The sequence below is a fragment of the Pseudophryne corroboree genome, unplaced genomic scaffold, assembly GCF_028390025.1.
Source record: "Pseudophryne corroboree isolate aPseCor3 unplaced genomic scaffold, aPseCor3.hap2 scaffold_789, whole genome shotgun sequence".
NCBI lineage: Eukaryota > Metazoa > Chordata > Amphibia > Anura > Myobatrachidae > Pseudophryne > Pseudophryne corroboree.
Window position 1 is genome coordinate 229,579 of NW_026970368.1, and position 25,497 is coordinate 255,075.

At 45.5% G+C, this 25,497-nt stretch overlaps 1 non-coding gene across 1 annotated transcript; it reads right to left on the minus strand.

Moving 5' to 3' along the window:
- Positions 1-12,683: 12,683 nt before the first annotated feature.
- Positions 12,684-12,757, minus strand: TRNAN-AUU (transfer RNA asparagine (anticodon AUU)). The gene has a single exon. It is a non-coding gene; the product is annotated as a tRNA-Asn (tRNA).
- Positions 12,758-25,497: the final 12,740 nt, after the last annotated feature.

Below are 25,497 nucleotides of genomic sequence, written 5' to 3' on the forward strand. Positions count from 1 at the left end.
AGCAGCACAGCACTGCTTCGCTGACAGCAGCACATCACTGCTTCACTACCAGCAGCACATCCCTGCCTCACTGGCAGCAGCACATCCCTGCCTTACTGACAGCTGTATATAGGGCCTAATTCAGACCTGATCCCTGCTGTGCATATTCACACAACAGGAGATCAGGTCTGAAGTGCATGTGTGCTGGTGCCGCAGTGCACCGGCACATGCCAGAGATGCGATCAGCATCTCTGCCCAATGAGCGCCTCTGCCTGATTGACAGGCAGAGGCGGTCACTGGGCAGGAGGAGTCGGGCCAGCGGCGTTGTGCCGCCATTTTGGGGGCACAGTCAGGACAACGCAGACATGACCGGACCGTATGGGGGCGGGCCGTGACGGCTGCGTGACCCGGACAGCAACGGGCCTTATTTACTAAAATCTCAGATAAATTTTATGGCATTTATGTGCAGTCTAGTTTGCACAGTTGATAGAGTGTTGATCTTGCACTATCAATGTAAGCCTCACATAGGTTTGATACACATGTAAGTTTGTTTTTATTTTACTACATTGTGGTTTGTGGCTCTATACCATGTAATGCATGTCTTTTAACAGTAGTCAAGTCTTCCAATGTGCTTGTTAGTGAAACCCAATAGATAGCTTTATTTTATTTTGCTTCTTCAAATATTGAATGCATATGTCTTATAACTTTTTTTTTTTTCAATATACAGGTTGAGTATCTGTATATACATTTTTATTATAAGATTTTCAATGACACAAGTACATCCAAGTTGCAGATTATGGATTGTGAAGGACAAATCAACCATATAAACAATTTAAGCAATTTAAATTGCATGCAGGTAGTAGAATATCAAACTCCTTGGATGAGAGTTGGTCGTAATAAACTAGGATAGAAAAGAATAAAGTAGAAAATAAGATTTTAAACCTACCGGTAAATCTTTTTCTCGTAGTCCGTAGAGGATGCTGGGGACTCCGTAAGGACCATGGGGATAGACGGGCTCCACAGGAGACATGGGCACTTTAAGAAAGACTTTAGTTCTGGGTGTGCACTGGCTCCTCCCTCTATGCCACAGTTAGAGAAACTGTGCCCAGAGGAGACGGACAGTATGAGGAAAGGATTTTGTTAATCCAGGGCAAGATTCATACCAGCCACACCAATCACACCGTATAACTTGTGATAAACTACCCAGTTATCAGTATGAAAAAACAACATAGCATCAGTGCAGGACCGATGCAACTATAACATAACCCTTATTGAAGCAATAACTATATACAAGTATTGCAGAAGTAGTCCGCACTTGGGACGGGCGCCCAGCATCCTCTACGGACTACGAGAAAAAGATTTACCAGTAGGTTTAAAATCTTATTTTCTCTAACGTCCTAGAGGATGCTGGGGACTCCGTAAGGACCATGGGGATTATACCAATGCTCCAAAACGGGCGGGAGAGTGCGGATGACTCTGCAGCACCGATTGAGCAAACATGAGTTCCTCCTCAGCCAGGGTATCAAACTTATAGTATTTTGCAAAGGTGTGTGAACCCGACCAAGTAGCAGCTTGACACAGCTGTAGTGCCGAGACCCCTCGGGCAGCCGCCCAAGAAGAGCCCACTTTCCTCGTGGAATGGGCCTTGACTGATTTCAGTAACTGCAATCCAGCCATAGAATGCGCTTGCTGAATCGTGTTACAAATCCGGCGAGCAATAGCCTGCTTTGAAGCAGGGGCACCAATCTTGTTGGTTGCATACAGGACAAACAGCGCTTCAGTTTTCCTGACTCTAGCCGTCCTGGCCACGTAAATTTTCAAAGCCCTAACCACATCAAGTAACTCGGAATCCTCCAAGTCACGCGTAGCCACAGGCACCACAATAGGTTGGTTCATATGAAAAGATGAGACCACTTTTGGTAGGAATTGAGGACGGGTCTGCAATTCCGCTCTATCCACATGGAATACCAAATATGGGCTTTTATGTGACAAAGCCGCTAATTCCGACACTCGCCTAGCCGAAGCCAAGGCTAATAACATGACCACCTTCCATGTGAGATATTTTAACTCCACTGTTTTAAGTGGTTCAAACCAGTGTAATTTTAGAAAACTTAACACCACGTTAAGGTCCCAAGGTGCCACCGGAGGCACAAAAGGAGGCTGAATATGCAGCACTCCTTTTACAAAAGTCTGAACTTCTGGAAGAGAAGCCAATTCTTTTTGAAAGAAAATGGATAAGGCCGAAATCTGGACCTTAATAGAGCCTAATTTTAGGCCCAAATTCACTCCAGTTTGTAGGAAGTGAAGGAAACGGCCCAGATGGAATTCTTCCGTAGGAGCATTCCTGGCCTCACACCAAGAAATATAATTTCGCCATATACGGTGTAATGTTTTAACGTTACATCCTTCCTAGCCAGCCTGAGTCAGGTCATTCCCCTCATCAGGCTTTTGCAGAAGAAGCTGGAGACATTGAAGGAGGAGCTAAAACAGAGCGATTCCGCTAGGCATGTGGGACTTGTGGATGGAGCCCTTAATTCGCTTAACCAGGATTCAATCTGTTGAAATCAGAGCAATAAATTTTGGCCACCGTGCTCGATCCTAGATTTAAAACCTACATTGTATCTCTCTTTCCAGCAGACACAAGTCTGCAGAGGTTCAAAGACCTGCTGGTGAGAAAATTGTCAAGTCAAGCGGAACGTGACCCGTCAACAGCTCCTCCTTCACATTCTCCTGCATCTGGGGGTGCGAGGAAAAGGCTAAGAATTCCGAGCCCACCCGCTGGCGGTGATGCAGGGCAGTCTGGAGTGAGTGCTGACATCTGGTCCGGACTGAAGGACCTGGCAACGATTACTGACATGTCGTCTACTGTCACTGCATATGATTCTGTCACCTTTGAAAGAATGGTGGAGGATTATATGAGTGACCGCATCCAGGTAGGCACGTCAGACAGTCCGTATGTATACTGGCAGGAAAAAGAGGCAATTTGGAGGCCCTTGCACAAACTGGCTTTATTCTACCTAAGTTGCCCTCCCTCCAGTGTGTACTCCAAAAGAGTGTTTAGTGCAGCCGCTCACCTTGTCAGCAATCGGCGTACGAGGTTACTTCCAGAAAATGTGGAGAAGATGATGATCATCAAAATGAATTATAATCAATTCCTCCGTGGAGACATTCACCAGCAATTGCCTCCAGAAAGTACACAGGGATCTGAGATGGTGGATTCCAGTGGGGACGAATTAATAATCTGTGAGGAGGGCGATGTACACAGTGAAAGGGGTGAGGAATCGGAGGATGATGAGGTGGACATCTTGCCTCTGTAGAGCCAGTTTGTGCAAGGAGAGATTGATTGCTTCTTTTTTGGTGGGGGTCCAAACCAACCAGTCATTTCAGTCAGCCGTGTGGCAGACCCTGTTGCTGAAATGATGGGTTCGTCAATGTTTTTCTTTTCAATCTAAGCCCCTGCAGTTTTCTGTAAGAATCTGCTTCGCTATGATGATCAACAAGTCACAAGGGCAAACACTCAGGGCTGGAGGCGTAGATCTTAGGACCAGCTGCTACAAGCATGGCAAAGGTGTCACTATCATTGGTGACACCCAGAGAGGCAGCGAGGGAGATTGTAATGCAGTGCGCGCAGATAAGCAGCGCAATGGTAAAATGGAGGCATGGTCTCATAGGTAGGGGTGTGGCCTGTTGGCCTGAATCTCCATTTTGTTGCTCCGGGTATCCCGGGGGTTGAGTGCTGCACCCGGGGACTAGTGTGTGAGTGGTGCTGGCTCCTGCACAGTGACAGAAACTGGGTGTTGCACGTAATGTCACAGTGAAACACCCATATTCTGTCACTGAAGAGGAGCCGGCACTTTGGTGTCACCCCCCTTGGCGGGTGACACTCGGGTGTGGGCCGCAACCCCGTTGTGATGCCACTGACCCATGGGAAGCTTTACGTGGCTTACCCATGTGTTAGTAGCCCCAAGCATCTTTTGTGTTAGTCCCTGAAGAAAAACTTCAAATATTTACAAATAAATTTTGTAATCAATGGGCCTAATTCAGTAAGGATTGCAAATTCTGCTAAGTAACAGAATTTGCAATCCTTTGGTTCGCATGCTGGGGCCACCCAGCATGCCGCCTCCCTTCTTGACCACGCTGAAATTGCAGTCGCAGTGCAGTTTAGCGTGATCATAAAAAATGGGTTAGCCTCCTGTTGGTGCAGACTGTATGTGTGCGCAGGAAGCCGCCACCATTTTTGTGATCGCAGCTGCTGCATGTGATGTCATACAACCGCTCTGACCACGCCTCCTGTTTCTCCGTTGCCGACCCCATTTTGAAGCCCTGCCCACGCACCGCTCCATCTCCGACTTGGAAATGGAGTGTTGCTGACCCCCCCCCAGCACCGATTGACAGTCAGAGGCGATCGCATTAACTGCGGGGTGCCGCAGAAAATGCAGGCGCATGTGTATGCTCTTAGCAATTTTTGCAGTTGGACTGCTTATTGCGATTGCAATCCAACCTGAATCAAGCTCTATTACCTATCACAATGCACTGCGGGTAGTACAAAATGGGGTTAATATAAGAGAAAACCCCCCAGAGCTGTGCTCCTTAACTGTCCCTGGTGGCTAGTGGAGCAGCTGCCCAGTAATCAGTGTCCACGCCAGTGCGCACATGGCCCGCCCCCTACAGCCACGCTGGATCACGGTATAGTGTGGGCACAGAAGTCCCTTACCTCCCTTTCATCAGCGGCCTCGTGATCCCGGAGGGCGCTGTGTGTGTGACTTACCTTAGGAAGAAACCGGAGCCTCCGCTGCAGTGACCCAGCAACCAGGGCGCGGGAGTATACTACGCCGCTGGGAGTGATGGAGCTGCAGTAAAGATGTCTATTAGACCTAGCCTGCTGCAGCCCTTGTAGATTCTTATAAAAAAAAGTTCTTCTTTTCTTGTCAAAATTAATAGCTAAGAATAGGCTGCCTGAGGCAGCCCCCTCTTAAGTGGCCTGCTACTGAAGGCACCAACTACAAACTGAGCTCCCTGTTCATGGAAGCGAGGTTATAGAGGAGGGGGCGCTGAGCATCTTGGGAACAGTCAAAAGCTTTGAGCCTGTTGGTGCCTCAGATCAAGATCCTACTCTACACCCCAATGTGAATCCTTGTGGAGTCCAGTGTACCCCACAGAAGAAATGAATGTGTCACACCCATTGGCAGCAACATTAGAATAGCTGCTGATGGGCACAATTGAGAAAGGAAGGGGGGAAAACATTTGAATCCAGCACATATATGTAATTTGAATATGTAATTTGTACCTTCCTACTTTAAAATGTAATGGATGAACCTCACCCTGTGAGAACTATCTTCATGATCAAGAGATCTCATACGCAAGAAAAGCATGTGCTGGGATAGGGCTGTGGAGGGCGGCTGCTCGGGCACACACCCGTCAAGTTAAGGAGATTCAACTGAGGAAGCACAAGGGAACTGCAGGGAGACCACATATTTTCAGATGAACATGAGAGGGCGGAAGGCTGCCTAATACTGAAGCACCCTCAAACATCAAACCATATGCAACAACTAGTACAAGCATTCCTGGGGAAAGGTCTGCAGCAGACGGATTTGCATACGGTGATGTCATCCAAGCAATGGGCATAGTTGGCTGCAACCCTCGTCTGCATATGAAAAGAGAAAATAGTCACGCAGGGCATGGCGGCCTTTGTGGGGTTGCGCTTGGCTGACCCCTAGATCGCTTTATACACCCCCATCAGTGTGGGTGGGTGGGGCACCCTGGGCAGCATAAATTCCTCACAAAAGGCTGGCAAAAGTGGACATTAGTGCCTGGGCACTGTCCTTACCCCGCCAGCGTAATTAATTATTTGTTTCTGAGCGGGACAGAAGCGTGCCATTACAGCGGCGGGGCTTCTTCCTCACCTCACCAGCACATCTATAGAGCGTTACAAGTCTATCACTATAGAGTTTATTATTTCCCAGACTGTGTACTTTTGGCGCTGGGTTGTGAGCTGAAAAATCCTCTCTGTCCCTCTGACAGATTTACTGTAGGTCTATCCCCCATAAGCCGATGTGTCTGTGGGTACTTGGTACATGTGTGTCAACATGTCGGTGGCTGAATGTTTTTCCCAAGAGGAAACTATATTAGGAATGCAGACATATGATGGTGGCCCTGTTGGCACCACCAATAACTGACTGGGTGAAAGTTTCAATAATATCAGAGTGAGGTTGGATAAATCTGTGTCCCAGACACAGACGTAGAGAATAGATGTGATGTTCATGGCTATGCTTCTTTTCCCTCAGGCCCGCAAAAATGTTACTACACACTGATACTGACTCGGATACTGATTCCTATGTCGACCCAAATTGGCATCTGACGTCGCCTGCAGTGCACCCTGCAGTGCCTGTGTTTGTGTGGAAGCATGGCGCACAGCATTCCGCTCGCTGCAACCCTCGTCTGCATATGAAAAGAGAAAATGGTCACGCAGGGCATGGCGGCCTTTGTGGGGTTGCGCTTGGATGACCCCTAGATCGCTTTATACACCCCCATCAGTGTGGGGCTCATGTTGGCCATGCCCAAGCCCCTGAAGCATTCAAGCTGATTTCTTGCAGCAGCTGGACCCAGTAACAGCTCCAGAGTTGCTCTACAAGACAAGTAAAAGGGTGTGAGCCCTGCAGCACCACCTGTAGTTTGCATACACACATATATAGGACAGCATCTCTTATATGCCCCAGGGGCAATAAAATAGTAGCCTTATCTAGGGTATCCGTCCATGCCGCTACAGCACTACACACCCAGGCCGACGCAATTGCCTGTCTGAGTAAGGTACCTGAATGTGTATAAATGGACTTCAGGGTAATCTCCTGTTTGCGGTCAGCAGACTCTTTGAGGGTAGCCGTATCCTGGGACGGGAGGGCTACCTTCTTGGATAAGCGTGTTAATGCTTTGTCCACCCAAGGGGAGGATTCCCATCGTAACCTATCCGTTGATGGGAAAGGGGAATCCTTTTGGAAATCTGCAGGAGATTCCCAAGCTTTTTCACATAACTCGTTCAGCTCGTGTGAGGGGGGAAAGGTTACCTCAGGCTTCTTTCCCTTGTACATATGTACCCTCTTGTCAGGGATAGGGGGCTCCTCTGTGATGTGCAAAACATCTTTTATTGCCATAATCATATATCAAATGTATTTTGCCAATTTTGGCTGTAACTTTGCATCATCGTAATCGACACTGGAGTCAGAATCCGTGTCGGTATCTGTGTCAACATCTGGATAGTGGGCGCTTATGAGACCCTGACAGTCCCTGCGACATAGGATTAGGCATTGGTTGAGACCCTGACTGTCCCAAAGCTTCTGCCTTGTCTAATCTTTTGTGCAATGAGTTTACACTAGCATTTAAAACATTCCACATATCCATCCAATCAGGTGTCGGCGGAGACACCACGTTCATTTGCTCCCGCTCCTCTCTAATATAGCCTTCTTCCTCAGACATGTCGACACACGCGTACCGACACACCACACACACAGGGAATACTTTTACTGAAGACATTTCCCCCACAAGGCCCTTTGGAGAGACAGAGAGAGAGTATGCCAGCACATACCCCAGCGCTATATAACCCAGGAATAGCACAGTAACTTAATGTTTGAACAATCGGTGAGGGGGAACATCTTGAAACCCCAGTTTGTACCCTTGGGACACTATTTGTAAAACACACGAGTCCATGTCCGAATGAATCCAGAACTGACTGAAGAGTTTTAGACGTGCCCCCACTGGTGCGGGCTCCTGCAAGAGAGCCCCAGCGTCATGCAGTGGATTTGGCAGAAGCAGAGGATGATCTCTGCTCCTGCGATCTTGAAGAGGATGCAGACCTCTTCTCTCTTCTCCTTCCTCTACCTGCAAAGAAAGGGGAATCTTAACTTCTTGCATATCTATTGGGCCGAAATGACTGCATCAGATAATGATGCGTCTTCATCCGTTGGGAGGGAACATAGGGCAAGAAGGTTGACTTACCTGCGGGAGCTGCCGAGATCAAATTAACTAGGCAGTCACCAAACAAGGCTTCACCTTCATAGGGAAGAGACTCCCTTTCTTCTTGGAGTCAGCATCAGCATTCTCTTGGTGAATCCACAATGCCCTCCTATCCGACACTGCCATGAAATTGGCCCGTGAACTCAAGAGTCCTATATCCCTTGCAGTCTCACGTAAGTATGCTGCAGTGTCCTTGATATGATACAACGTAAGGAGTATCCCATCTCTCCAGGGTATCTATATCGGATGACAAGGTATTCGACCAATTCTTGAATACTACTACTCACCCATGCACATGTAATGGCAGGTCTAAGTAATGTACCCGTGGTTACATAACTAGAAATAATGTAGCTTCCTGCATACGATCCGCTGGATTTGTGACAGGGCCCCGTGCAGAACAGGGGGTGACTCCCACTTTATTCTGTCCGCGGCGGGAAATGAATAAACAACCAGAATCCTTTTGGGGATTTGAAACCATCTTGTCGAGCTGGCCCAGACTTTCTCAAACAGAGATGGAGGAACGTTACATCAGCTTTCATTATATATCTATATATACATACATATAGACCCCTTTGTCAGGAACAGCAGGGTCTTCAGTGATTTTAATATGTCCTTAATATCCACAATCATGTACTGAATGCTCCTTGCCAATATTGGATCTAATCAGGAAACATTATGGTCGACATAAGTATCAGTATCCGTGTCAGTATCAGTGTGTAGTAACTGGGCAAAATAACATTTTTGCGACCCAGCGGGGCCTGAGGGAAAAGAAACATAGCCATGAATATCACATCTATTCTCTACGTCTGTGTCTGGGACACAGATTTATCCAACCTTACTCTGATATTACTGAAACATTTACCCAGTCAGTTATTGGTGGTGCCAACAGGGCCACCATCATATGTCTGCATTCCTAATATAGTTTCCTCTTGGGAAAAACATTCAGCCACCGACATGTTGACACACATATACCAAGTACCCACAGACACACCGGCTTATGGGGGACAGACCGTCAGTAAATCTGTCAGAGGGACACAGAGGATTTTTCAGCTCACAATCCAGCGCCAAAAGTACACAGTCTGGGAAATAATAAACTCTATAGTGATAGACTTGTAATGCTCTAAAGATGTTCTGGTGAGGTGAGGAAGAAGCCCCGCCGCTGTAATGGCGCGTATCTGTCCCGCTCAGAAATAATTAATTACGCTAGCGGGGTAAGGACAGTGCCCAGGCACTAATGTCCACTTTTTCCAGCCTTTTGTGAGGAATTTATGCTGCCCAGGGTGCCCCCCCCCCCCCGTGCCCTGCACCCTGCAGTGCCTGTGTTTGTGTGGGAGCATGGCGCGCAGCGTTCCGCTCGCTGCTCGGTACCTCAGAATGCCGTCACTGAAGAAGAAGTCTTCTGTTCTTCTGCTACTCACCTGTCTTCTGGCTCTGTAAGGGGGTGACGGCAGGCTGCGGGAGTGTGCATCTAGGCGTACCCAGCGATCAGCACCCTCAGGAGCTAATGGTGTCCTGTCAGCCTGAAGCAGAGCCATTGAACTCACTAGAAGTTGGTCATACTTCTCTCCCCTAAGTCCCACGAAGCAGGGAGACTGTTGCCAGCAGCCTCCCTGAAAATAAAAAAAACTAACAAGTCTTTTCAGAGAAACTACCCCATGGTTCTTAATGTGATCCCAGCATCCTCTAGGACGTATGAGAAAACAAATAACGCACACACGAGGAGGAGAGAACTAAGGAAGCTATAAGGAGTAGAGGGGAGGGAGGGGGGTTGAAAGGTAAGGTAGTAAAGGCATATTGGATAAACTACAACCTTATACATATTCATTAATGTACCAGTAGTTAGAAGTAGAAGAGCTCTAACAGAAACCACAAAGCTTATCTAAAGCCACACCACACTGGATATGCCCAATCTCATTTGATTTTTGAAGCAAAGCAGTATTGGACTTTGTTAATACATGGATGGGAGACTGCTTGGTAGTATCAGATTCTTTAGGTGTTTTTAAACTACCAACACCATTTTCTTGGTACATTTAATTTTTACATGTATTCTTTTATGTACCAGAAGTTAGAAGTAGAAGAGCTGTAACAGAAACCACCAGCTCATCTACAGCCACAGCACACTGGATTTGCCCAATCTCTCCTGATCATGGAAGCTGAGCAGTGTTGGTCCTGGTTTTAGTAATTGGATGGGAGACCACAAGGAAATACCAGGAGCTGTGTGTATTTTTACAATACTAACACCGTTCTCTTGATGCATTCCATTTTGAAACATTGGGGCAGATCTATTAAGCCTGGTGAACTGATAAAGTGCAAGGTGATAAAGTACCAGCCAGTCAGCTCCTAACTGTCATTTTTCAAACCCAGCCTGTGACATGGCAATTAGGAGCTGATTGGCTGGTACTTTATCACCATGCAAATTATCATTTCACCAGGTTTAATAAATCGGCTGCTTACTCATTTATGTACGAGTAGTTAGAAGTAGAAGAACTCTAACAGAAACCACTAAGCTCATCTACAGCCACACCACACTGTATATGCCCAATATCACCTGATTTTAGGCCTGGTTTGTTCTTGGATGTGAGACCACCTGGGAATACCAGGTGCTGTAGGTAGTTTTATACTACCAACACCGTTCTCTTGATGCATTCCATTTTGAAACATTGGGGCAGATCTATTAAGCCTGGTGAACTGATAAAGTGCAAGGTGATAAAGTACCAGCCAGTCAGCTCCTAACTGTCATTTTTCAAACCCAGCCTGTGACATGGCAATTAGGAGCTGATTGGCTGGTACTTTATCACCATGCAAATTATCATTTCACCAGGTTTAATAAATCGGCGGCTTACTCATTTATGTACGAGTAGTTAGAAGTAGAAGAACTCTAACAGAAACCACTAAGCTCATCTACAGCCACACCACACTGTATATGCCTCTTCTTACATTCCGCTGCACTTATTGTGGGGTAGCCGCAATCCCTTCTGCTGTACGGTTCCACATTACATTGTTTCTTGTCACTTCCTGTTGATGCAGTAAGGAAACATCCAGGAATTACAGCAGCTTAGTTTTTTTTTTTTTTAACTGGGGCAATTTAGCTAGATCACAGGGCAATTTAGCTCCTTTGGTCCTTTTTTAGGACCAGTTAATCAGACAGTTGAGCAAACTGAAAAACAGCTAACAGGAAATTTCCACTTAAATGGTATTTTCTAATCTTATCTGACCATGACTAAGAATAAAGGATACACAAGATAAACTCTTAGAGCCATGGACCTTATCCATGTTTAAGCTCCATCAAATCTGTAATCAATAGCACTACATGCTCCCACTTTACCACTGTACTATATACTCTACCTGTGTTTTTAAGGTAAAAACACCATTTAACCCCAGTGACACTTGAATTAAAGCAGCAGCCTCTGGAATAGCATTCCTTAGCATTAATCCCAGGAAATCTGCAATCTTCACGCTCTTTGATAGCCATGCTACATTGCTGTTTACTTGGATGGAGCAGAGAGCACAACATCAGGACATAGGAAATATTACAATGCATGATAAGAAAGGTGTGAGCTCTACAGCAAGGCCTCTAACCCTTTGCCAGTGCCAAATACATAGGGCTTAACTCAGATCTGATCACAGCAGCAAATTTATTAGCTAAAACCATGTACACTGCAGGGGGGGGGGGGTGTATAATATGTGCAGAGAGAGTTAGATTTTGGTGCGGTGTGTTCAAACTGAAATCTAAATTGCAGTGTAAAAACAAAACAGCCAGTATTTACCCTGCACACAAACAATATAACCCACCTAAATCTCTCTGCAAATGTTATATCTGCCCCCCCCCCCCCATCCCTGCAGTGCACATGGTTTTGCCCACTAGCTAACAAATTTGCTGCATCTGGGAATTACAGCAGCTTAATATTTCTTTTTACAGAAGGTTCAGCAAATTAAATTATTTAGTGAAATACTGTAATCATAACAGTTACAGGGATATTGTAGGTAGATTTATTGTCAGTGGATAAATGTAAAAATTAAACCCTTAGGCATAGTTCCAAAATGCTGTCATTGCAATCCAGATTTTAAGGATATCATGCTTGAGCACAGGTGACTTAATTAGAACTTCGGTCAATGTGAATTAACCATTGGACTCAACCATGGTTATCCTTAAAACCCAGGGGTCTATTTAAGATCGATCTTAATCGATGTTGGGCTTCCAGGTTGAAAAAAACACACACATTTGTTTTCACATTAAACAGACTTCCACATGAGAAAGCAGCAAGGATGCAGTGGCGTTAATGTTTCCTGGTGTCAACTTGTATTATTTCAGTAGACATTGAAATGAGGATGCATCTTGCTGCCTTTCCAATGAAGCAAGTTTAATTTAGTAATAGGTGAAAAACCATCCTTACAAAGGTGTTAATCAGAGACTTGGCTTTGTGGACACTTTTCAGAGAACAAATTTGTTAGCATAAAAATAAAGCCAGAAAATGAAGAGCTGTTTAATCACTCGATTGGATTTTTCTGCCAGCATATTTTTTTTCTCTGCAACCCACTGCTAAATTGTGCTTCCTAGCTGTTTTTTATAAAATCACTGAATCAAATCTAACTCTGATTACATCAGAGAAGGCCATGTACCCTACACCATAAGAGGAGGTTTGAAATTTTGACTTGTCTACTTAAATATCACCAAAATCTGATCACAAGGTTAATTACGTCCCTGGGTGGGATTGAACCACCAACCTTTTGGTTAATAGCCAAACACACTAACCAATTGCGCCACAGAGACACTTTGCAAAAGTCCATACTGACAAAGGCTAATAAGCATTCATCTAAAACGTTTCCTAGAAAAACTTTAAAAAGTCAATAATCTGGAGAGTTTTTGTAAGATGTTTCTTCCATCAACCAACGAAGAAACACATTGGTACTTTCCCATGATGAGTGAGTGCTTCAGGATCTCTTGCACTTACATGTGCAGCAGAGTACTGCAATGGAAGCATGCTGGGCCCATAACCCAGAGGTAGGCAGATTTAAACTATCCTCTGCTATATGCATTTTTTTTGTTAATTAAAGTAATCCAAAACTGGGATTGATATTTTGTCTCTTTTATTTTTACTTAAAGTACAATAACTTTTACCATTTTAATTTGTTTTAATAGTATATTGACAGTATTATTTTCTTTCAAAAATCCACTTCATTTTCTTTACCCTATTATTAAAATGGTAATTGAAGAAGAGGAATTGTTGCTTTGACTGCAGCATTCCCGGGGTTAACTGGTGTTTCTTCAAGTCACAAGGTATGGAGCTGCTGTATAGTTACTCGCAAGTCAGTAGTTGTATGATGCTCACACCTGTTAAGCTGGATACACACAGAATGCCCTACACAGGGGGTGAAATGAGCGCCACCCCCACCCCCCGTACGTTCAGCACACATCACGCTGTGCTGAGCGGGGGGAGAGATGTGTGCTGAGCAGTTCGCTCAGCACACATCTCTCCCCAAAATCGGGCCGTGAATACGGACCTTTAAACTGGATCCACACTTAGATTATCTGTCCAATTTTTTTTTCTAGTTGAAACAAAATTATGCTAATATGTGGCAGCAAATTACAATTGACCATTTGTTCACAAACACTGGAAAACATCCAAAAATGGTCATTTAGATAAATTGGTTAAATCCATTTCATTTAGCTAATTTATCCAAACTACCTTTATTGTATCTTTGTGGGTGAATGATGTGTGGGTCAGTGTTGAGGGTGGTGGATGAGATGGTTAATAGGCACAGCAGGGTGTGGACAGTCAAATAGTGTGCTTAGAGGTTCAGAGTCATTGTATGAGACTCTGGCAACAGTGACTTGATGAGTCTGGTGTCCATAGGGTGGGACGCATTAACCTTTTTATGCTATTGAAATAGTTCTCCTCCTGACCGACGCAGTTCCTTGCTCCGAGGTTGGTGTATTGTCCTGTTGCAGCGCCTCTCCACTGTGGTCACAGTGAGCTGTGTGGTGTTGCTGGCGCATGCCAATCTCCCCCCAACCTCCCTCTTGCATTTCAGACCTACGTACGCATGATGGGATCTTGTATGATATGCGCGTGTGCTGTAGAGATGAAAGTGGGGGTGAGGAGGCAGATCGTGAGATGGGGAAACTTTGTGGACTGTTAGCGAAGGGGAGCACTGGGCAATCTGAGTTGCAAAGAGGGCAGCAGAAGAGGTTATTGCATGTGCACTGGTGACAGGTCTATCCTTGGTGGCCAGCCTCAGTGGCAAAGGGGTACATGAGCTAGTGTCCCTTGGCCAGCCATGTACCATGGCCACCTCCCTACCTCCTATATATTCTCCCTGATCTGTCACTTTGTTACGGTCTGCTGCTGGCACTGGTGTATCGTCCTGCAGTTGCCGTCTCCGCCCATTGCTGTGACTTCCCCCAGAGTTAGCCACACAGAGTATTGAGTATAAGTGTATACAGCGCTAACAAAAAACTGGATATGGGAAATTAATAATCACAATTTATTATAAAACATTGTTGCAACAATTAAATTCATATATAAAAAAAAGGAGGGGGACAATACTTTGTCAATAAAAAGTAAAAATATATATATATAGGGCAGGCACAGCAATTTTTGTTTGATAAATTACCACACGAGGAAGCCGAATAGGTACACTGGTGCAAGTCCTTGGAATAGTAGCCACAGTCCTAGGGAGCAGTTTGCAGTGCTAGCAGATAAAGTCCAAATGAAAAAGGCCGATCTTTATGATGTTTGATCCGGACTGAGGTGCGTCCTGTCAGATTGTTGGATCTTTCTGTGCCTTGTGGACATCCGCTATTTTTCCCAATTTGCTGGTGGACTTCTAGGCTGGTTTCCAGGTTCCAAAAGTGATTCCAGTGGTATACGGCTCCTCAGAACCAACGCGTTTCGCTGTATTCACAGCTTTTTCAAGTGAAAAAGCTGTGAATACAGCGAAACGCGTTGGTTCTGAGGAGCCGTATACCACTGGAATCACTTTTGGAACCTGGAAACCAGCCTAGAAGTCCACCAGCAAATTGGGAAAAATAGCGGATGTCCACAAGGCACAGAAAGATCCAACAATCTGACAGGACGCACCTCAGTCCGGATCAAACATCATAAAGATCGGCCTTTTTCATTTGGACTTTATCTGCTAGCACTGCAAACTGCTCCCTAGGACTGTGGCTACTATTCCAAGGACTTGCACCAGTGTACCTATTCGGCTTCCTCGTGTGGTAATTTATCAAACAAAAATTGCTGTGCCTGCCCTATATATATATATTTTTACTTTTTATTGACAAAGTATTGTCCCCCTCCTTTTTTTTATATATGAATTTAATTGTTGCAACAATGTTTTATAATAAATTGTGATTATTAATTTCCCATATCCAGTTTTTTGTTAGCGCTGTATACACTTATACTCAATACTATTTACCCAGGGACTAACTATCCCTTTAAAACAGCAGCTGAAAAGGATAAGCATATCCTCTTAACAGCGCCGGACTAATTACCTTGGTAATTTATTTTTTTGCACTTAGCCACACAGAGTGACAGATCTGGGAAAATATATAGGAGATCATTACTTTCACTTGCAGCCTACCTTATTTTTTGCAGCCTAGCATGCTCCTGACCCCTTCTCTCACTAATACTTATACAACATTCATGAACTCATCTTAAGGTTTCTTTATTATTCAGTCACACTGTCTTGGATCCAAACCATTTCCTGTGGCATTGCAGTCAAACAATTGAGCTATTTACCCTTGCATAGAAAGGTATAATCTAAGCTAGAGAATTCTATTTGGAGCTCACCTTGTACTTTGTGAAGAAATAATCAGCTTTGTGGCTGAGCAGATATATGGAGTGTGTGGCTGCACACTGCATTGATCTGCTGAGTTGCAATGCTAATATTTTTTTTTTTTGCAAAGTACCAATAGCTTCATTGTGAAGGTGGAAAGAAGGGTGTTACGGCATGGAATGTACAAACTGCGAGACCCTGCTGGTAGCGCCTTTGTCTATTTAGTAGGAAGGGCACGTAACAGCCGGGGGGCAATGGAGGAAGCCCCTTTAGGGCTGGAGCCCGGCGGCAACTGACTCCGTTGTCTCTGGCAGTTCCGCCCCTGGACTAGAGGAATGGTCAAGAACATGGCAACATTTAATGCCAAAAAATGCAAAATCATACACGTCTCAAAAATGCAAAGGCTAACTATAATATTAAGGGCATTATAATGGCAAGAGGAAAGCTATCTAAGTATTACTATTTCAGGTAAGCAATGTAACAAAGCAATAGGAAAGGCAAGTCAGATGCTTGTTTGCATAGGTTAAAGAACCAGTAGCAGAAAAAAGTAATACAGGTTGAGTATCCCATATCCAAATATTCCGAAATACGGAATATTCCGAAATACGGACTTTTTTGAGTGAGACTGAGATAGTGAAACCTTTGTGTTTTGATGGCTCAGTGTACACAAACTTTGTTTAATACTCAAAGTTATTAAAAATATTGTATTAAATGAACTTCAGACTGTGTGTATAAGGTGTATATGAAACATAAATGAATTCTGTGAATGTACACACACTTTGTTTAATGCACAAAGTTATAAAAAATATTGGCTAAAATGACCTTCAGGCTGTGTGTATAAGGTGTATATGAAACATAAATGCCTTCTGTGCTTAGATTTAGGTCCCATCACCATAATATCTCGTTATGGTATGCAATTATTCCAAAATACAGAAAAATCCGATATCCAAAATTCCTCTGGTCCCAAGCATTTTGGATAAGGGATACTCAACCTGTAATGCCACTGTATAGGTCCTTGGTACAGCCACATTTAGAATCCTGTGTTCAGTTCCAGAAGCCATATCTCCAGAAGGCTGTAAATACATTAGGGCAACTAAAATTGTGCATGGCCTACATCACAAAACTTACCTGGAAATACTAAAAAATGTTGATGTGTATAGTTTGGAGAAGGGAAGAGGGAACATACAGTAATAGAAACATTTAAATATATAGAGAGGAATGTAATAGGGTGTGAGAATCAGAAAGTGAGAGATTTTGTGTTTTTTCCTGTTGTTTTTTTTTTTTTGTTTGATTGTTTGTTTTTAAAGTGGCAATCCTTTACATGGCAAAACCAGGTTGATATTTGCCATGTAAAGGATTGCCACCGTGGGCATGTGTAGAAGGGGCACTGCTACTGTTGGCATTATGTGTGTAAGCTGCACTGATATGGTGGTTATGTGTATAAAGGGCACTGCGACTGTGGGTATTATTATTATTATTATTACATGCGGTGTAATGACAATAAGATAGTGCTACTGTGTGGCGTATTTTGATTTGGGGTGCTATTGTGTGGCCATGCCCCTTCCTTGTGATACCACACCTTCTTTTTTTAAGGAGCGCACTGTCCCTTTATTAAGTATTGGAGAGAGGGCCCAAATGAATAGTTTGCAGGGAGGCGCCAAACACCCTAGCACTGGCCCTTTGGTAGGGGACAGGATTTGCTTCTGCTTGTGCACATATGTTATGATTGCCAGCCAACAGCACTGGTTTTGCCTATAACACTAACTATAAATATTTTGAATTGGTCCTGGACCACCAATCCAAGGCACCCCTGCAAGTGTCCTGAGGCACCCCAGGGTGCAGTTTGAGAACCACTGGTCTAGTGAGTACCCAGGATAATTATTGTAGCTGGTCTGCGGGTAACAGCTCTCAGATCCACTTCTAGAAAAAAATGCAGCAATGTAATTTGAGTGACAAACTGCAGAGATGAACCCTTTCTGTGACTGCTGCACAGGGATCACACAAACTCTATTCATAGGGCTGACTTCACTTAGGGGAGATGTTCTCACCCCGCAAAGAAGTGCGAGTATATACCGCACTTACGGTACCATTGGATTTACAGATATTTTCTTGCAATACACTATGGGGGTCATTCTGAGTTGATTGCTCGCTAGCAGTTTTTAGCAGCCATGCAAACGCATTGTCGCTGCCCACTGGAGAGTGTATATTCACTTTGGAGAAGTGCGAACACTTGAGCAGCAGAGCGCCTGCAAAATCGTTTCAAAATAAGACCAGCACTGTAGTTACACTTCGTGTGCGTTGATTCTAACAACCGAGGGACGGCTTTTGATGTCACACACCCATCCAGCGAATGCCCAGCCACGTCTGCATTTCTTCTGCCACGCCTGCATTTTTCCAAGCACTCCCTGAAAACGGTCAGTTGCCACCCAGAAACGCCCTCTTTCTGTCAATCTCCTTGTGGCCTGTTCTGTGATTGGAATAATCGCTAGAACTAGTGCAAAACCACAATGGACTTTGTACCCGTACGATGCGCATGCACATTACGGAGCATGCGCATGCACAGATTAGCCATTTTTTTTCAACTGATTGCTACGCAGCGAACAACGGCAGCATGCGATCAACTCGGAATGACCCCCTATATACATAGAAACATGGATTTTTTACTGCAGGAATTATGGTTAGTTTAGGGGTATCGGTTAGGGTCAACAGAGGTGTAGCTAGGGGTCCAAGCGCCCCTGGCAAAGTAAGGGACTGGCGCCCCCCCTTTCGATAAAGCATTGCAGTCCATTGGCGGTTACCATGTTGGAGCCACAGCAACTGACCCCCTCCCCCACACGCTGCCCTACATCATTGGCTGGGATTCACTGTTGGTGTGAAGCCACTGGGAACAGTCTGGTAGCATTAGCAGCAGTCTGTGTCATAGATAGGGAAGGCAGAAGGTTAACTAGCTAATAGCAGTCTGTTGGCAGCAGAGGCTGGGCGGGGGGCTGAGAATGAGCCAACGCTGATCAATGTCCAGTCTGCTTAGACAAAAATATTTTGTGATCAGGGCTGGTTCTAGACCAAAGGAGCCAATGGCAAAAATTTCCTTTGGCACCCCCCCCCCCCACACACATACACACACACCAAAAAAGAACATATCCCAGTTTAACATAACGCTATGTGGTGCAAGGTGTGGAGCTGGTTACTTGTATCAGACCTCTGACATTTGCCTTTTCACCCATATTGCATACTTTTTCTTGCAGGTTGTGTCTTAATTCAAGAAGTGTTCTAAGTACTTCAGCTTAGTATCTTTACTGACCCCTCTTTACCCCACACTACATAACTGACCCCTCTATACCCTACACTACATCACTGACCTTTCTATAACCATCACTGCATTACTGACCCCTCTATACAGTACACTGACCTCTATATACCTGCTAGTACATCCCTGATGCCTATATTCCCTAAGCTAAATCCCTGATGCCTCTATTCCCTACGCTACATCCCTGACGCCTCTATTCCCTATGCTACATCCCTGACGCCTCTATACCGTACGCTACATCCCTGATGCCTCTATTCCCTACGCTACATTCCTGATGCCTCTATAACCTACGCTACATCCCTGACGCCTCTATACCCTACGCTACATCCCTGACGCCTCTATACAGTACAATGCATTACTGATCCCTCTAGACCATACATCCTCATTACATCAGAGAGATAGTGAAACACTGGAAAAAATAAGGATAAAGTGGACTACAGAAACTGATGCTCTAAACAAAGGAGAGAGAGAGAAAAGCACAAGGGAAAGTGGGCAATCGGAACACCATAGAGAGAGGAGAGATAGAAATGCCTGAAAAAGTAAAGGGGGTTGGGTATGGCATCCGGCGCTCGGGATTCCAGCAGTCACATGATACCTAATCCTAACCCTCTGGGGGGGTGGCGGATAGGGCTAACCCTCAGGGGGTGGCAGCTAGGACTAACCCCCCCCCCCCTCCTAGTGCCTTCCCTAACACCCGCTCCCCCGGTCCTAACCCTCCCTCCAATACTCGCCTTCGGGATGTTGGCTGTCTGTGTGCCGGCACCAGTCTCCCAAGTGGTGTCAGGATTCCAACATCGGTCAAATGACCGCCGGTATACCGTCTGCCGGGATGGTAAATGTATCCTGAGGACAGGTAGTGAGTGTGGAGGGATAGGTGGTTCAGTAAAATGTAACAGCTCAAACTGCGATCATTCACTGATAAATTGATTTATAGCTCTCCCTTTTTAACCATTGCAGTCATAAAAGCAATGTTTTTTAAACTTTTAAATAAAGCTTGTTAGCAATGCATCCCCAGCACACTGTATATGCTGGGAGATGTAGTTCTCAATATGAAAACATTTAATTACTGTATGAACTAGAGATGAGCGGGTTCGGTTTCTCTGAATCCGAACCCGCCAGAACTTCATGTTTTTTTTCACGGGTCCGAGCGACTCGGATCTTCCCGCCTTGCTCGGTTAACCCGAGCGCGCCCGAACGTCATCATGACGCTGTCGGATTCTCGCGAGGCTCGGATTCTATCGCGAGACTCGGATTCTATATAAGGAGCCGCGCGTCGCCGCCATTTTCACACGTGCATTGAGATTGATAGGGAGAGGACGTGGCTGGCGTCCTCTCCATTTAGAATTAGAATAGATTAGAGAGACACTTGATTTACTAATTTTGGGGAGCATTAGGAGTACTCAGTAGTGTACAGTGCAGAGTTTTGCTGATAGTGACCAGTGACCACCACTTTTATTTATAATCCGTTCTCTGCCTGAAAAAAGCGATACACAGCACACAGTGACTCAGTCACATACCATATCTGTGTGCACTGCTCAGGCTCAGGCCAGTGTGCTGCATCATCTATTATCTATATATAATATTATATATATCTGTCTGACTGCTCAGCTCACACAGCTTATAATTGTGGGGGAGACTGGGGAGCACTACTGCAGTGCCAGTTATAGGTTATAGCAGGAGCCAGGAGTACATAATATAATCCGTTCTCTGCCTGAAAAAAGCGATACACAGCACACAGTGACTCAGTCACATACCATATCTGTGTGCACTGCTCAGGCTTAGGCCAGTGTGCTGCATCATCTATTATCTATATATAATATTATATATATCTGTCTGACTGCTCAGCTCACACAGCTTATAATTGTGGGGGAGACTGGGGAGCACTACTGCAGTGCCAGTTATAGGTTATAGCAGGAGCCAGGAGTACATAATATATTATATAGTGAGTGACCACCAGACACACAGTGCAGTTTATTTAATATATCCGTTCTCTGCCTGAAAAAAGCGATACACACAGTGACTCAGTCAGTCACATACCATATCTGTGTGCACTGCTCAGGCTCAGGCCAGTGTGCTGCATCATCTATATATATTATATATCTGTCTGACTGCTCAGCTCACACAGCTTATAATTGTGGGGGAGACTGGGGAGCACTACTGCAGTGCCAGTTATAGGTTATAGCAGGAGCCAGGAGTACATAATATTATATTAAAATTAAACAGTGCACACTTTTGCTGCAGGAGTGCCACTGCCAGTGTGACTAGTGACCAGTGACCTGACCACCAGTATATAATATTAGTAGTATACTATCTCTTTATCAACCAGTCTATATTAGCAGCAGACACAGTACAGTGCGGTAGTTCACGGCTGTGGCTACCTCTGTGTCGGCACTCGGCAGCCCGTCCATAATTGTATATACCACCTAACCGTGGTTTTTTTTTCTTTCTTTATACATACATACTAGTTACGAGTATACTATCTCTTTATCAACCAGTCTATATATTAGCAGCAGACACAGTACAGTGCGGTAGTTCACGGCTGTGGCTACCTCTGTGTCGGCACTCGGCAGCCTGTCCATAATTGTATATACCACCTAACCGTGTTTTTTTTTTCTTTCTTTATACATACATACTAGTTACGAGTATACTATCTCTTTATCAACCAGTCTATATATTAGCAGCAGACACAGTACAGTGCGGTAGTTCACGGCTGTGGCTACCTCTGTGTCGGCACTCGGCAGCCCGTCCATAATTGTATATACCACCTAACCGTGGTTTTTTTTTCTTTCTTTATACATACATACTAGTTACGAGTATACTATCTCTTTATCAACCAGTCTATATTAGCAGCAGACACAGTACAGTGCGGTAGTTCACGGCTGTGGCTACCTCTGTGTCGGCACTCGGCAGCCCGTCCATAATTGTATATACCACCTAACCGTGGTTTTTTTTTCTTTCTTTATACATACATACTAGTTACAAGTATACTATCTCTTTATCAACCAGTCTATATATTAGCAGCAGACACAGTACAGTGCGGTAGTTCACGGCTGTGGCTACCTCTGTGTCGGCACTCGGCAGCCCGTCCATAATTGTATACTAGTATCCAATCCATCCATCTCCATTGTTTACCTGAGGTGCCTTTTAGTTGTGCCTATTAAAATATGGAGAACAAAAATGTTGAGGTTCCAAAATTAGGGAAAGATCAAGATCCACTTCCACCTCGTGCTGAAGCTGCTGCCACTAGTCATGGCCGAGACGATGAAATGCCAGCAACGTCGTCTGCCAAGGCCGATGCCCAATGTCATAGTACAGAGCATGTCAAATCCAAAACACCAAATATCAGTAAAAAAAGGACTCCAAAACCTAAAATAAAATTGTCGGAGGAGAAGCGTAAACTTGCCAATATGCCATTTACCACACGGAGTGGCAAGGAACGGCTGAGGCCCTGGCCTATGTTCATGGCTAGTGGTTCAGCTTCACATGAGGATGGAAGCACTCAGCCTCTCGCTAGAAAAATGAAAAGACTCAAGCTGGCAAAAGCAGCACAGCAAAGAACTGTGCATTCTTCGAAATCCCAAATCCACAAGGAGAGTCCAATTGTGTCGGTTGCGATGCCTGACCTTCCCAACACTGGACGTGAAGAGCATGCGCCTTCCACCATTTGCACGCCCCCTACAAGTGCTGGAAGGAGCACCCGCAGTCCAATTCCTGATAGTCAGATTGAAGATGTCAGTGTTGAAGTACACCAGGATGAGGAGGATATGGGTGTTGCTGGCGCTGGGGAGGAAATTGACCAGGAGGATTCTGATGGTGAGGTGGTTTGTTTAAGTCAGGCACCCGGGGAGACACCTGTTGTCCGTGGGAGGAATATGGCCGTTGACATGCCAGGTGAAAATACCAAAAAAATCAGCTCTTCGGTCATTTCGGTGTGGAGGTATTTCACCAGAAATGCGGACAACAGGTGTCAAGCCGTGTGTTCCCTTTGTCAAGCTGTAATAAGTAGGGGTAAGGACGTTAACCACCTCGGAACATCCTCCCTTATACGTCACCTGCAGCGCATTCATAATAAGTCAGTGACAAGTTCAAAAACTTTGGGTGACAGCGGAAGCAGTCCACTGACCAGTAAATCCCTTCCTCTTGTAACCAAGCTCACGCAAACCACCCCACCAACTCCCTCAGTGTCAATTTCCTCCTTCCCCAGGAATGCCAATAGTCCTGCAGGCCATGTCACTGGCAATTCTGACGAGTCCTCTCCTGCCTGGGATTCCTCCGATGCATCCTTGCGTGTAACGCCTACTGCTGCTGGCGCTGCTGTTGTTGCCGCTGGGAGTCGATGGTCATCCCAGAGGGGAAGTCGTAAGCCCACTTGTACTACTTCCAGTAAGCAATTGACTGTTCAACAGTCCTTTGCGAGGAAGATGAAATATCACAGCAGTCATCCTACTGCAAAGCGGATAACTGAGGCCTTGGCATCCTGGGTGGTGAGAAACGTGGTTCCGGTATCCATCATTACTGCAGAGCCAACTAGAGACTTGTTGGAGGTACTGTGTCCCCGGTACCAAATACCATCTAGGTTCCATTTCTCTAGGCAGGCGATACCGAAAATGTACACAGACCGCAGAAAAAGAGTCACCAGTGTCCTAAAAAATGCAGCTGTACCCAATGTCCACTTAACCACGGACATGTGGACAAGTGGAGCAGGGCAGGGTCAGGACTATATGACTGTGACAGCCCACTGGGTAGATGTATGGACTCCCGCCGCAAGAACAGCAGCGGCGGCACCAGTAGCAGCATCTCGCAAACGCCAACTCTTTCCTAGGCAGGCTACGCTTTGTATCACCGCTTTCCAGAATACGCACACAGCTGAAAACCTCTTACGGCAACTGAGGAAGATCATCGCGGAATGGCTTACCCCAATTGGACTCTCCTGTGGATTTGTGGCATCGGACAACGCCAGCAATATTGTGTGTGCATTAAATCTGGGCCAATTCCAGCACGTCCCATGTTTTGCACATACCTTGAATTTGGTGGTGCAGAATTTTTTAAAAAACGACAGGGGCGTGCAAGAGATGCTGTCGGTGGCCAGAAGAATTGCGGGACACTTTCGGCGTACAGGCACCACGTACAGAAAACTGGAGCACCACCAAAAACTACTGAACCTGCCCTGCCATCATCTGAAGCAAGAAGTGGTAACGAGGTGGAATTCAACCCTCTATATGCTTCAGAGGTTGGAGGAGCAGCAAAAGGCCATTCAAGCCTATACAATTGAGCACGATATAGTAGGTGGAATGCACCTGTCTCAAGTGCAGTGGAGAATGATTTCAACGTTGTGCAAGGTTCTGATGCCCTTTGAACTTGCCACACGTGAAGTCAGTTCAGACACTGCCAGCCTGAGTCAGGTCATTCCCCTCATCAGGCTTTTGCAGAAGAAGCTGGAGGCATTGAAGGAGGAGCTAACACGGAGCGATTCCGCTAGGCATGTGGGACTTGTGGATGCAGCCCTTAATTCGCTTAACAAGGATTCACGGGTGGTCAATCTGTTGAAATCAGAGCACTACATTTTGGCCACCGTGCTCGATCCTAGATTTAAAGCCTACCTTGGATCTCTCTTTCCGGCAGACACAGGTCTGCTGGGGTTGAAAGACCTGCTGGTGACAAAATTGTCAAGTCAAGCGGAACGCGACCTGTCAACATCTCCTCCTTCACATTCTCCCGCAACTGGGGGTGCGAGGAAAAGGCTCAGAATTCCGAGCCCACCCGCTGGCGGTGATGCAGGGCAGTCTGGAGCGACTGCTGATGCTGACATCTGGTCCGGACTGAAGGACCTGACAACGATTACGGACATGTCGTCTACTGTCACTGCATATGATTCTCTCAACATTGATAGAATGGTGGAGGATTATATGAGTGACCGCATCCAAGTAGGCACGTCACACAGTCCGTACTTATACTGGCAGGAAAAAGAGGCAATTTGGAGGCCGTTGCACAAACTGGCTTTATTCTACCTAAGTTGCCCTCCCACAAGTGTGTACTCCGAAAGAGTGTTTAGTGCCGCCGCTCACCTTGTCAGCAATCGGCGTACGAGGTTACATCCAGAAAATGTGGAGAAGATGATGTTCATTAAAATGAATTATAATCAATTCCTCCGCGGAGACATTGACCAGCAGCAATTGCCTCCACAAAGTACACAGGGAGCTGAGATGGTGGATTCCAGTGGGGACGAATTGATAATCTGTGAGGAGGGGGATGTACACGGTGATATATCGGAGGGTGAAGATGAGGTGGACATCTTGCCTCTGTAGAGCCAGTTTGTGCAAGGAGAGATTAATTGCTTCTTTTTTGGGGGGGGGTCCAAACCAACCCGTCATATCAGTCACAGTCGTGTGGCAGACCCTGTCACTGAAATGATGGGTTGGTTAAAG